The following is a 13,962-nucleotide window of genomic DNA, read 5'->3' as shown; positions in this document are numbered from 1 at the left end:
CAAATTATACATATAATTTACATTTTACTGTATACTTAATATGTAATTTTTATATAAAAACTTAAAATATATTTATATAAATATACATCTAATTTATAAACTATTGTGGGAGCTCAGAATTAATTAGTTTGTTGATGAATTATGATTTAATCTTAGTAATTAATATGAACATTTCATCACTAGCATCTTGGTGAACTTAGGTGAACCAATTATACTCCTATAAAATGAGAAAAAATAAACTGAACAATATACAGGGCTATAGTGAAGGTGAATTGAAATAATATATGTACAATTCTAAATGACTTTCAAATACTAGTTTATGTTTTATTTGCCCTACTACAGCAGGGCAAATCTTAAGGTCGGGGACTATATATTGTGCATCACTTGCACAGGACTTTATAAAAAGGAAGATCTAAATGGTAATTAAATTGATGTAAATGCATAAGACCACAAAGGACATAAATTTTATTCTAGAAATGACAAAATGAAAATGATTATCAAAAAAGCTGATAACCAAGGTAATTAAGGAGATATTAAGGGAGAAAGAAAACTAGATTCCCTTGCTAAATTCAAGCCATCTGGCCCAAAGGAACTATATCTTTTTTTTTTTCCTAAGTGAAGTGAGCCACTATCAGAGATTTTTGAAAGATTGTGAAAATTAGAGAAGTACCACAAGATTGGAAAATGGCAGATGTCCCTATATTCAAAAATGGAAAGATAAGTGTCAAAAATTATAGGTTGGTGTACTTGAAATTGATACCTGGGGAAATTCTAAAATTGGTGATTAATGAGTGGATTAGCAAACATACAGAAAGATGAGTGATCATTACAAAGAGGAAATACAGTTTCATCACAAAAATGGCAGACTAACTTAATTTCATTTTAAATCAGATTATAAACTTGTTTTTCTCCCTTCTAGTCTATCTTCCATTTGGCTGTTAAAATAATTTCTCAGAAGCAGAGGTCTGATCATTTTCATACATACACACACACACGCACACACACACACGCACACACACACACATGCACACACACACACACACACACACGCACACCCCTTCACCACCACCACCACCACCACCCACAGTAAACTCTAGGATCAAATGAAAACTCTGCTATTTTCAGTTCAAACACCTTTATTACCTATCTTCTCCTTCCATACACCTTACAAGTCTTCTTACACCTTTTATCCCCAATTATTCTTCTTTCTGTTAACACTGGCCTCCTTGCCACAAAACACTGCATATCCCTTTGCTTGTCCTCCACACCTGACATACTCTTCTTCTCATCCCCAGCTCCTGGCTTCCTTGAATTCTTTCAGTAGTCATCTTAAATCCAGTCTTCTACAGTAATCCTTTCCCAATCAGATGGCACAGTGAATGAAGTGTTGGTCTGAATTCAGAAAGTTCTGAGTTCTAATCCAGTCACATTCTTCTTGTTGTTAATCATTTCAATCCCCTCTAACTCTTTGTGACCCTGTTTGGAGTTTTCTTGGCAAAACATTCGATCCATAAAAACAATATCTGAGTGACCAAGAGCAAGTCACTTACCTTCTGATTTCATCAATTTCCTGAAGTGTAAAATGGGTATAATAACAATACATATCCCAACAGAGGATCCAATGAGATTTTAAAAACATTGTTTGACTCATACTATGCACTATATGAGGGCCTGTGCCCTTCTCTCCCCACAGTCCAATCTCTGTAAAGTCTTGTGCATTCCTCCTTTGGATTATTTTCATTTACTCTGTATATAGCTTGGTTATAATTGTTTGCATGTTGCCCCCACCCCACTCTGATTTTTAGCTTCTTGAGGTCAGGATCCATTTTTTACTGATCATTGTTTCATCTGTGTTTAGATAAATAGATTTGGGAATAAAACCAGAGAGATGATTATTAAATACATCATATCAGATGAGATCATGAATAGAAATAGATCAGTTTGAGAAGAGAAGAATGTCCAAGAGAGGGCACCGTTAGACAACTATGATTAGTTGGTGTGACCTAGATAAAGATATAAAAAGGGATGGATATTGGGAAGAAATAATAGGAAGATAACCAGGAGAAAATAATGTTTTGAACAACTGGAGAAAACTGAATAGTAAGGAGAAGAGGGCAAATGATAATATCAAAAACTGTAGATGGGTTAAAAAAGATGAAGATTAAGAAAATATCAATGAATTTTTCAATTAAAAGATCATTGGAACTGTTGAGAGAAAAGATTTGTTTAAATAATGAGGTCAGCAGCCAGACAAAAGATCGTGACTAGAATGGAATGGAGGCATCTATTGCAGATGGTCTTCTCAAGAAATTTTAATAATATTTTATTTCCCCAATTACACGGTAAAAAACCCTTTTAACATTCCTTTTTTAATTGAGTTACAAATTCTCTCCCTGTATCCCTCCCCTCAATTTTCCCTGACACAGTAAGCAATCTGACATTGGTTATGTATAGGCAATCATGCAAAACATTGCCATATTAGTCATTTTTAGAAGAAAACTTGAGACAGAGTATGTTTTGGTCTGCATTTAGACTCTATCATATCTTTCTCTGTAGACAGATAACATTTTTCTTCATGAAATCTTTGGGATTGGCTTGTATCATGGTATTTCCGAGAATTGCTAAGTCACTCACCCTAACCCTGACCCTAAATTCATCTTACAATATTACTGTTACTGTCTATAATGATCTCCTGGTTGTCCTCACTTCATTTTGCATCAGTTCATATAAATCTTTCCAGATTTTTATGAAATCATCCTGCTTATCATTTCTTATGGCATAATAATATTTCATTATAATATCTTCTCAAGAAATTTAGACAGAAAAGTCAAAATAGAAATGGGAAAATATTTTGCAAGGATTGATGTATTGAGTTTTTTTTAAATGTTTGCAGGCAATATGAAAAGTCTTTATATCAGGAGATTAGATAGTGAATATGATAAAACTGTTGACCTTGACAAATAGAAGGGCCACTTCAACATGTGAGATTGGGGTGATTAAGGAGACAGTGACACACAAGGCCTTTAAATGCTGTTATATAAGGAAAGGAGAAGTGGCAGCTCTTTACTTTTTTACAGTAAAATATGAGGAAAATTTCTCAGCAGAGAAATTTGGGGAGGTGGGGCGATAGCAGATCGAGTAGGGATAAAAAGGTTTGGAAGAACTACATTAATGAACAAGATAGTTAATTAATTATGGAGTTATAAAATGATGGGTTAGAAGTAGTGAGAGCCCTTTTGAGGTTCTGTAACACAAATTTGTACTGGACTCAGTCAGAATGATGGCACACTTTTCTTAACCTTCATTTAATAACATTGAAAAAGGGTGAAGACAGGGAATTGTGAGAGTGAGCTAAAACTAAGGATTAAATAGGACAAGATTAATGAAAATTGGGGAAAGGGATACAATACAACAGAAGATAAAAATACAGAGTTGAACTGGTTAATTGATGGGTCTAGATGGGGAAAGAAAGAGAGTATTGGTGATAGTTTGGGAAAGAACTGAGGGGTTGCTAGATTAGAGGTGATGGTGTGGACAGAAAGTGGGGTTTGGAAGGGAGAAAAAGAGCTGGAATACCAAATGACTGCTCAGATGAGGAAATTTCATAATCCATGACATAGAGGTGGCAAATCTATAGGTGATGGCAATATAACTGACCACCTTTTGTTTCAGTGAGGCATGACATATTGTTTCTGTGATGACTAACTGATAGACCTGGCTCTTCTCAGCAATACAAGGTTCAAAGACAGCTCCAAAGGACTCATAATGGAAAGAGGTATCTATATCCAGAGAAAGAATTATGGAGTCTGAATGCGGATTGAGGCAAACTATTTGCTCTCTCTTGTTTTCTTGTTTTTATTTTTCTTTCTTCTTTCTCATGATTCATTCTATTAGTCATAATTTTTCTTTACAACTTGACTATTGTATAAATAAGTTTAATGTGAAGATATATGTAGAACTTTTATTGGATTCCTTGCCAAATTGGTGGGGGGGAGGGAGTAGAGAAGGGTGAGGAAGAAAACTTGGGACTCAAAAACTTGAGAAACTGAGTGTTGTAAACTAAAAATAAAAAATCTAAAAATGATTTTGAAAGTTGTACCAAAAAAAGAAGAAAAAAGAACCAAGTATGATGATGAAGTAATCCTTATATTGGGTGAATAAAGTTATAATTGGTACATGTAGCTTGTGCAGTTAAAAGAGCACTAAGCTTGGACTCAGGAAGACCTATAGACAAGTCCTACCTCACATAGTCACTAGCTTTGTGATTCTGGACAAATCACTTAAAATGAGAGGGTCAAATTAAGTGGTCTCTAATAGGCGACTCAGTGGATAGAGTGCTGGGCTCAGAGTCAGGAAGACTAATCTTCCTAAGTTCATATCTGGCCTCTGAAACTTACAAGCTGTGAATGTGTTTTTTTAAACCCTGTTTGCCTCAGTTTCTTCATCTGTAAAATGAATTAGGGAAGGAAATGGTAAACCACTCCTGTATCTTTGCCAAGAAGACCCCAATGGGGTCATGAAGATTCTAACAGGATAGAAAATAGACACAACAACAAGATCTCTTTTAACACTGAAGCAGTTATACTATAATCCTATGTTTTGAGAGGGGGTACAGAATAGATTGGGGCAGAGAAGGAATCATGCCATGAGATCAGCATTTACCTTTACCTTTCTTTCTCCTACTTTCTTCAAAGCAGCTGTTTCAATTATAAAACCATCAACGTTCTATACCCTGCTTTCTTTAACTAATAGCAGAACAAGGAAACCCCATCCACATTTGCTGCATTGCTGAGTCACTTTTCTTGAGGTTGGTGTTCACAGACTGATTATGTTGACGATAACTCAATTTTCCCCACCATGTTAAAATCACATTTGTCTGCCATTAAAATTTGCCCTTTCTCTCACGGGTCTGCCCCTATCCTAAGGTACCAAATTCTGATGCATGAATTTGCATGAAAATGTGTCTTTCCAACAATGTATTTTTATTGCACAAAATAAACCCCCATGCTAAATGGCATTTTGCTCTTTGCCAGAAGAAGTTATTGCATGTGTAATGTATTCATGAATTCCCAGGCATTTCTGGAATGCCACAATGGTCTCTTTTTCAGTTATCCTCTCCTTTTAACTGTAAGTAGTGCATCAATTTGTAATAGGTGTAGAAAGATAGTTTTCTTTCTTTTAACTCCTATCTCTTCAATATTTACCTGGGCATTTTGATAATCCTAAACAATGCCTTTTGTCTGTGTGTACATCCTTAGCATTCTTTGCATGGGGGGCTATAGGAGAACTGAAATCTTCATGCATTGTTTTTCATCACAAAATCAAGTTATATTTACTATTTTTTTTTCTGACTGAGGAAGGTCCATCCTTGAAATATATTTCAATAACATGATGAGAAAATAGTGTTACTGGTCATTTCCTGAAACTGACAAATGTTAACAATAATTTCAGCAAATGTCAAAACCAATATTCTATAGACTTTTGTTTTTCAATTCCAATAAAACTTATTTATCACCTCTTGTGTGCACTATCTGCACTGACTTGAGAGACGTTCAGAAATAATCAATATTTAAATTAAATATCAAATATATACCACAATGTTACAGTGGAATGAACAATATCTGAAGGTAAGCAGGCAAAGAATACATTATGAAACATTAAAAAATAAAAAGAAATGCCTTCATCTACAAAACAGGATTTCTTCAAGGTAGAAAAGGTGATGGGCTTGGATATCTTATTTACATATGGAGTAGTCTGACAAAAAGTTAGTAGTGTCCTCAAGCAGAGACTGCCTTCAGGTCTTCTTCCTTAGGCCCTCAATTATATGTGACTTACAAAGTTGTTTGATAGGTGAAATGACTAAACTGAAACAAGTAACAATAAGAATAGGCAATGTGGACTGGCTTTTGGAGGGAAGAAAATCCTTGGTGGGGGGGGGGGGGAATGGTGGGAGAAGAAAACTTTCTCCTCTGTCTTGCCTAGAGATTAAAAACACCTAAGAGGCGGGGCTGATTCTTAACAAGAGTCATTTCATTTCACAAGTTGGGGTGGGGGAATCTTTGTAGCACACCAACTAAAGCAATACAGTACCACCCAGTAGAACCCAATGGTTGGAGAAAAATAAATCATTAAACTTTCCTTTCTTCTCTGTTTTCTTACAGGCTGGCTCTGTTTCAATTGTAAAAGCACTGACTTACTAAACTCTGGTTTTCTTCAGCTAAGGCAAAGCAGAAGGAAACAAAGAGAAACAAATAACAACAAAACAGCTGCCTGCCTTTGAAAAGTGATATGTCACAGCCTGAGTTGATTAAAAAAAAGTAGGTGATAATATTACTCCAGATCCAAAAGGTGATGAGATACTTGTATAATTCAATAAATCATTTTAGTTAATTCATTCAGCATTTCCCAGTTATGTGTAAAACATTAGCAATTTAAAAAAGAACTTTTGAGTTCCAAATTCTCTCCCTCTCTCCTGCTACTCCAATCTCCCTTAGAAAACAAGAACTTTGCTTTTGATTGTATATTTGAGGTCATGCAAAACATATTTCCATATTAAATATGTTGCCAAAGAAAATGCCCTGAAATAAAATAATAAAAATAAAAGTAAAATCAAATCCGCATTCAGAGTTTATCAGTTCTCTCTCTGGAAATGGAAAGTATTTTTAATCACAAGTCCTTTGAATTTGCCTTGTATCATAATCTTGATCTGAGTAGCTAAATCTTCCACACTTCATCATTCTTATAATTTTGTTGTTACTATGTATGAGGTTCTCCTGGTTCTGTTGATTTCACTTTATGTGTGTTCATGTGAGTTTTCCCAGGTTTTTCTGAAAACCATCCTGTTCATCATTTTTCACAACACAATAGTATTCCATCACAATTATATATCATAACTTGTTTAGCCATTCCCCAACTGATGGGCATCCCCTCGCTTTTCAATTCTTTGTCAGCACAAAATGAGGTGCTATAAATATTTTTATCCACATATGTTTTTTTTTAATTTCCTTTAATTTCTTTGGGATACCTTCCTAGTAATGGTATTTCTGAATCAAAGGAAGGGTATGCACAATTTTCTAGTCCTTTGGGAATAATTCCAAATTGTTCTCCACAATAGTTGCATCAGTTTGCAAGTCTGCCACCAGTGCATTAGTGTTCCAATTTTTCCATATCCTCTCTAGTATATGTGATTTTCCCTTTCTTTCATGTTATCTAATCTGACAGATGTAAGGTGATACCTCTGAATTGTTTTAATTTGCACTTACATAATCAGTAGAGATTTAGAGCTTTTTTAAATGGAATTATTAATGGCTGTGATTTCCTCTGAAAACTGCTTGTTTATATCCTTTCACCATTTATCAGCTTGAGGGTGGCTCTTATTTTTAGGTATAGAAATATGGCTCAGCTCCCTATATGTTTGAAAAATGAGGCTTTTGTCAGGGAAACTGTGTCACCAAAAATAAAAAAAAAATGCTTCCTCAATTTCCTATTTTCCTTTTAGCTTTGGCTGCATTAGTTTTGTTTCTGCAAAAGGTGTTTTTTTTTTTTATTAATAAGGCCTTTATCAGAGACACTGTTAGTAAAGATTCTTTCCCAATTTTCTGCTTCCCTCTTAATCTTTTCTGCATTCACTTTCTTTGTACAAAAACTTTTCAATTTACCAGAATCAAAATTGTCTATTTTGCATTTAGTAATGCTCTCTATCTCTTGTTTGGTCATGAATTCTTCACTTCTCCATAGATCTGACAGGTAAACTATTGCTTGCTCTCCCAAATTGCTTACAGTATCAGCCTTTGTTCCTAAATCATGAACTCATTTTAACTTTATTTAGGTATACAATGTAAGCTATTATTCTAGGCCAGTTTCTGCCGTACTATTCTGCAGTTTTCCCAGCAGTTTTTGTGAAATAGTGAATTCTTAACCCAGAAGCTGGACTCTTTGGGTTTGTCAAAGAGTAGATTGCTGTTATCTTTGACTATTGAATCTGTTGTAGCTAATCTATTCCACTGATCCACCACTCTGTTTCTTAGCCAGAACCAATCAGTTCTGATTACTGCTGCTTTACAATACAGTTTAATATCTGGTATGGGTAGGCCACCATCCCTAGAATTTCTTTTCATTAATTCCTTTGATATTCTGGACCTTTTGTTCTTCCAGATAAATTTGGTTCTTTTTTTTTTTATCCAGTTCTATAAAATTTTTTTTGTAGTTTGATTGGTATGGTACGGAGTAAGTAAATTAATTTACATAAAATTGTCATTTTTATTATATTAGCTGGGCGTAACAACAAACAACTGATGTTTTGTTTTGTTTTGTTTTTTCATTTATGTAGATCTGACTTTATTTGTGTGAAAAGTGTTTTGTAATTGTGTTCATATAGGTTCTGGGTTTGATTTGGGAGGTAGACTCCCAAATATTTTTGTAGTGTCTACAGTAATTTTAAATGGAATTTCTCTTTCTATCCCTTGCTACTGGGCTTTGTTACTAATACATAGGGATCCCAAGATTTTGTGTGCCTTTATTTTATATCCTGCAACTTTGCAAAAGTTTTTTTTTTTAATTTCATGTAGTTTTTTCCTTGATTCTCTAGGATTCTCTAAGTAAATCATCATATCTTCTGCAAGGACTGACAACTTCACTTCTTCTTTGCTTATTCTAATATTTTCAATTTCTTTCTCTTCTCTTATTGCTAAAATTAACATTTCTAGTATCAAATATAATAATAGGGGCAACAGTGGACATCCTTGTTTCACCCCTGGTCTTATTGGAAATGCATCAAGCGTATCTCCATTACATATAACACTTGCTGATGGTTTTAGGTAGATGCTACTTATCATTTTAAGGAACACTCCATTTCTTCCTACGGTTTCTAGTGTTTTAATAGGAATGGGTGTTGTATTTTGTCAAAGCTTTTTCTTCATCTCTAATCAAATGGTTTCTTCTAGTTTTGTTGTTGATAAGATCAATTATGCTGATTGTTTTCCTAATATTGAACACAGCTTGCATTCTTGTTATAAATCCTCCCTTCTCATAGTGTATTATTCTCATGATAAGCTGTTACAATCTTTTTGTTAATACTTTATTTAAAATTTTTGCCTCAACATTCATTAGGGAAATTGGTCTATATTTTTTTTCTCTGTTTTGAATCTTCCTGATTTAGGTATTAGTACCATATTTGTGTCATAAAAGAAACTGGTAGGACTTCTCTTTCCCCTATTTTCCTAAATACTCTATAAAGTATGGGAATTAATTAATTTTCAATGTTTGATGGAATTCATATGTAAATAAATGTGGCCCTGAAGATTTTTTCCTACGGAGTTCACTGATGGCTTGCTCAGTTTCTTTTTCTGAGATGGAGTCATCTAAGTATTTTACTTCCACTTCTCCTAATCAAAATGGGCTCCTTAGCACTTAGTTCAACAAGTGCCCTTGAAGAGTCTGGCCTTTGTTTCCTTTCATTAATTCAGTGTCTTTGATTGAGTCTTACTACATGCTAAGCCCCAGGCCCAAACCCCTATTATGTGCAAAACCTTAGTGGGTGAGGATTGGCAACTAAGGTGGGGCCCAAGGTGGGGCTAACTCCAGGGAGCGCCTAGTTTACATGTCTGGGAGAGCAGAGGCTTTTAGACCACGTGGGTTTAAGTCTGCCTCTTTGTGATGATTCTAGGTCACGTGTGTGAGTCGCATGTGTGACTCACCCCTGACGCTGAAAAAGATATAAAAACCAGGGATTGGCCTTTTTTTCTTTAGAGCTTTCCTTATTAAAGCAGATCAAAAAACTTGTGCTTTCCCAGCATGCTGGCAGCTTTCTGGGTGCTGGCTAAGGGTGGATCTTACACCCCCACAGAAGCTGCTAGCCGGATTGTTGAAACACTGGGCAACTTATATGTTTGCAAATATTCATCCCTTTCCCTAAGATTGTCAAATTAATGGGCACATAATTGGGCAAAATAATTCCTAATTATTGTTTTAATTTCCTCTTCATTGTAGGTGAATTCACCATTTTCATTTTTGATACTGGCAATTTGGTGTTCTTCTTTCTTTTTTTTTTAAATCAGATTGACCAAAGGTTTATCATTTTTTTCCATAAAACCAGCTCTTACTTTTATTTATTAGTTCAATTGTTTTCTTGATTTCAATTTTGTTAATCTCTCCTTTGTTTTTTTTTCTTCAGTATTTCTAATTTGGTATTGAATAAGGGATTTTCAATTTGTTCTTTCTCTAGCTTTTTCAGTTGCCTGCCTATCTATTGATCTCCTTTTTTCTCTGTTGTATTTATATTAACATTAAGAGATGCAGAACTTCCCCTGAGAACTGTTTTTTCTGCATTCCATAAGTTTTGGTATGTTGTCTTATTGTTGTCATTCACTTGAGTGAAGTTATTAATTGTTTATGTGATTTGTTGTTTGATCCACTCATTCTTTTGGATTAAATTATTTAGTTTCCAATTATTTTTGCATCTTTCCATGGTGCTTTATTACAATAATTTTTACTGCGTCATGATCTGAAAATGGTGCATTGACTATGTCTGCCTTTGTGCACTGGATTGTGATGTTTTTATGCCCTAATACATTGTCAATTTGTGTGTATGTGCCATATACCACTGAGAAAGAGGTTTATTCCTTTTTATCCCCATTCAGGTTTCTCAAGAAGTCTATTATATCTACCTTTCCAAAAGTCATATTCACCTCCTTTCTTGTTTTTTTTTTGAGATTAGATTTATCAACTTCAGAGAGGGGAGGTGGAGGTCCTCCACTAATATGGTTTTGTTGTCTATTTCTTCCTGTAAGTCTCTTAACTACTCCTCTAAGAATTTTTTTATGATATACCACTTGGTGCATATTTGTTAAGTAATGATATTGCTTCATTGTTTATTGCACCTTTAGTAAGATATATTTTCCTTCCTTATCTCTTTTAATTCAATCCATCATTGCTTTTGCTTTGTCTGAGATTAGGATTGCTACCCCTGCTCATCAATTCTTATAGCACAATAGTATTCCATTACATTCATATACCACAATTTGTTCAGCCATTCTCTACTTGATTTGCATCCCTTTGATTTCCACTTCTTGCCTACCTCAAAAAGAACTGTTATAAATATTTTGGTACATGTGGATTCTTTTCCCATTTTTATGATCTCTTTGGGGTACAGGCTTAGAAGTGGTATTGCTGGGTCAAAGGGTATGCAAATTTTTCCAGCTTTTGGGAATAGTTCCAAATTGCTCTTCAGAATTGCAGAACCAGCACTCTTTCTTCTATAACAAGCCACCTATCATATCAAAAGTAATATCTCAATTGGTTTGAAATCAGATATTAATTTAGTTTACATTTTAGGCAAGAAGGGATCTGGTCTTTTCAGAAGGTTTCCTTAGTTTCCTCCCTCTCCTCCTTAAATATATATGGTTCTGTTTTTTGTTTGTTTTCATTTTTGTTTGTTTTGTTTTGTTTTGTTTTTTGTCTTCAGTTGGATAGTGAGGTGTAATGAAAGACTGTAGTCCGTATTTGTCAAACATGAAACATGATTTGAATGCAAGCTGCAATAGTCTCCCAAGCCATTAAAATATAGTTGGGAAATATTTAGCAAACTAAAATAAAAATAAGGAAACATGAATAATATTAATCTGCTCTTTTCTACTATTTAGCCATAATATGCAACCACCTCTAAATTTACTTAGGTGTATTTTAGTGGTTCCAATTTCTGCTTGAGTTTGGTATCACCACTTGAGTCTACATATTGACTCCCATTTGACTATAATTCCAATGAGGTGTACTGAACGATCTCTACTCTACTGTCATTGGTGCTATTTATCATCAACAAGGACTGTGGACAGTCTGTTGACGGGAATGAAGTTTGTGACCAGAAAAAAATAGGTAGTGACAGGTTCACTTGTTGATTAAATTTCAGAGTTGTGGTATCAGTTAGCCACATAAGTCATTCAAGTGAGGTTATCTGACTCCAGAAAATCTTAGCTATTTACATGTTCGAAATAAGTACACAACATCCATGCTATTCTTCTGACCCCCACAGTTATCTGGAAGATACAATATGAATAGTACAAGGTCATGGCAATTAATGAATAAAAGAGGTACATTGGAGAAGGCCTGACTTAGTTCCCTTGGAGTACTCCCTTCCACTCCATTCTCTATTTAATCAGGTTAAATTTAATCTTTTGGCAAAGGTAAAAGGCTACATAAAACAAAAGAGGCTATGCACTACTACCTGACTGCACCAAGCATATCTATTTCTTTCAGTGTAAGGAAGAGAAAATTTATCATGTATGGAAGAAAAAAATATTAAAAAAATATCTATCATGATCATCATTTATAGATAGAGACTGGTTGATAGGGATAGCCATCTACAGATATGTATAGATCATCTATTATAAATCTATCTATTGATAGACATCTATATCTATCAATCTCTATAGAGATAAATACATTAAAAAAACTTTCTAAATAAAACTGAGCTATTTTGTTATGTTTCCTGTCTAGAACTCCTCAAACAACACAGCACAGGTGGCTACCAGGTGTATTACAGAGACATAATGCAGAGAGCATATAGAATTAGCTCTGTGTCACATAACAGATTGCCAATGGTAAAGGATCCATGAGGATTAAATGTTTGATACAGGTTAAAACAGAATTAAGGAGGAATAGAAATAGGAACAGATGAGAGATTTACTTTGGATGACTTAATAAGTTTGTTGCTATGATTATCCCTACAGCCTCTGGACACATTAGCAGCATTTAATAGTCAAAGACAGATTACCCACAGACGTTTTAAATAGGAGCTTGTTTGAAGTTCTTCAGTCTAGCTATATCACATGGAGCTATCCTCTGGCAGAAATGTGAATAAGGAAGAAACTAATTTTCTTCTTATTGAGTGACATTAGAGACATTTTACATTATATTTGTAAGAATTAATTAGGTTTCAAAGAAGAGTTAGGCACACCCACCAATTCAGGAAAAAAAAACACGGCATTTTGTTTTGCATGTTTAATGGAAGGCCATGAAGTTTCATTGAGACAACAAAAAAGGAATAGGAAGGAAGACAGGAAAAACAAGACATTCTTACTAGGGCAATATTCACAGCTCTACTGCTCCTATAAAAAATGAGAAGGAACTCATGTCTCTAAATTTTAGAGAATAATGAAAAAAAGGAGTATTAAAAATGAGAATAAGACTGAGGAATGCTGACATACAGTCTCAAAAATCATGGTCTTTTTGTTGGGAACAGATGAAGGATACTACAATCCTCTTTCAAGAGAATATGTCTATTGCTTGGCACATGCTTACACCAAGCTGTTAGAATTCTGCTGAAAAGGACTCTTGGTCTTATGTAAGAATAATGCTACTTGCCCCTACTGTGGCTCTGTAAGGCCAATAACTCCAGTACACAGGATGGCTGCTAGCAAGGTTCTTTGATCTGCTTTTCTAAGGAAATCAGCTTTAAGGGGTTTATAATCTCACTTTTATTAAATATACATATATCATACACTTAGTTCAGGGAAAAAGTCATCACCCTGAATTTCAGAGAGCATACAAATAGAAATTACAAGCAGAAATTATATAAACAGAGCAAATTACACAAATCAGTACTCAGGGCTTCTAACTCTCTGTCCATAGCAATATATTCATAATTACCAGCACCAACTTCTGGATTTTCAAAGCCAGGGAGGCTCCTTAATGCAGAGTGTTGTCTGGCCAAGTCATAAGAAAACTCTTCTAGTGAGTGAGCTACCAAAGCAAAATCCTAACCTCAGAGTATATATACACACTTCTTCAGGGTCTGCCCACAGAGAGTGTCACAACCATGTGATTCAAACTCATGTGACTTAGGTTTTCATGTGACTTAAGCAAGTTATCTAATACTCTTGATTCAAACAAAGACTCTTGATTGTAACAATGGCAAGTCTCAATCAAAGGCACTTGATTACCTTAGTGCTAAGAAGAACTAGAACTCCC

The sequence above is a fragment of the Trichosurus vulpecula genome, chromosome 3 (assembly GCF_011100635.1).
Source record: "Trichosurus vulpecula isolate mTriVul1 chromosome 3, mTriVul1.pri, whole genome shotgun sequence".
Classification (NCBI taxonomy): domain Eukaryota; kingdom Metazoa; phylum Chordata; class Mammalia; order Diprotodontia; family Phalangeridae; genus Trichosurus; species Trichosurus vulpecula.
The sequence above is the reverse complement of the archived record's forward strand: the minus strand, read 5'-3'. Positions refer to the sequence as shown.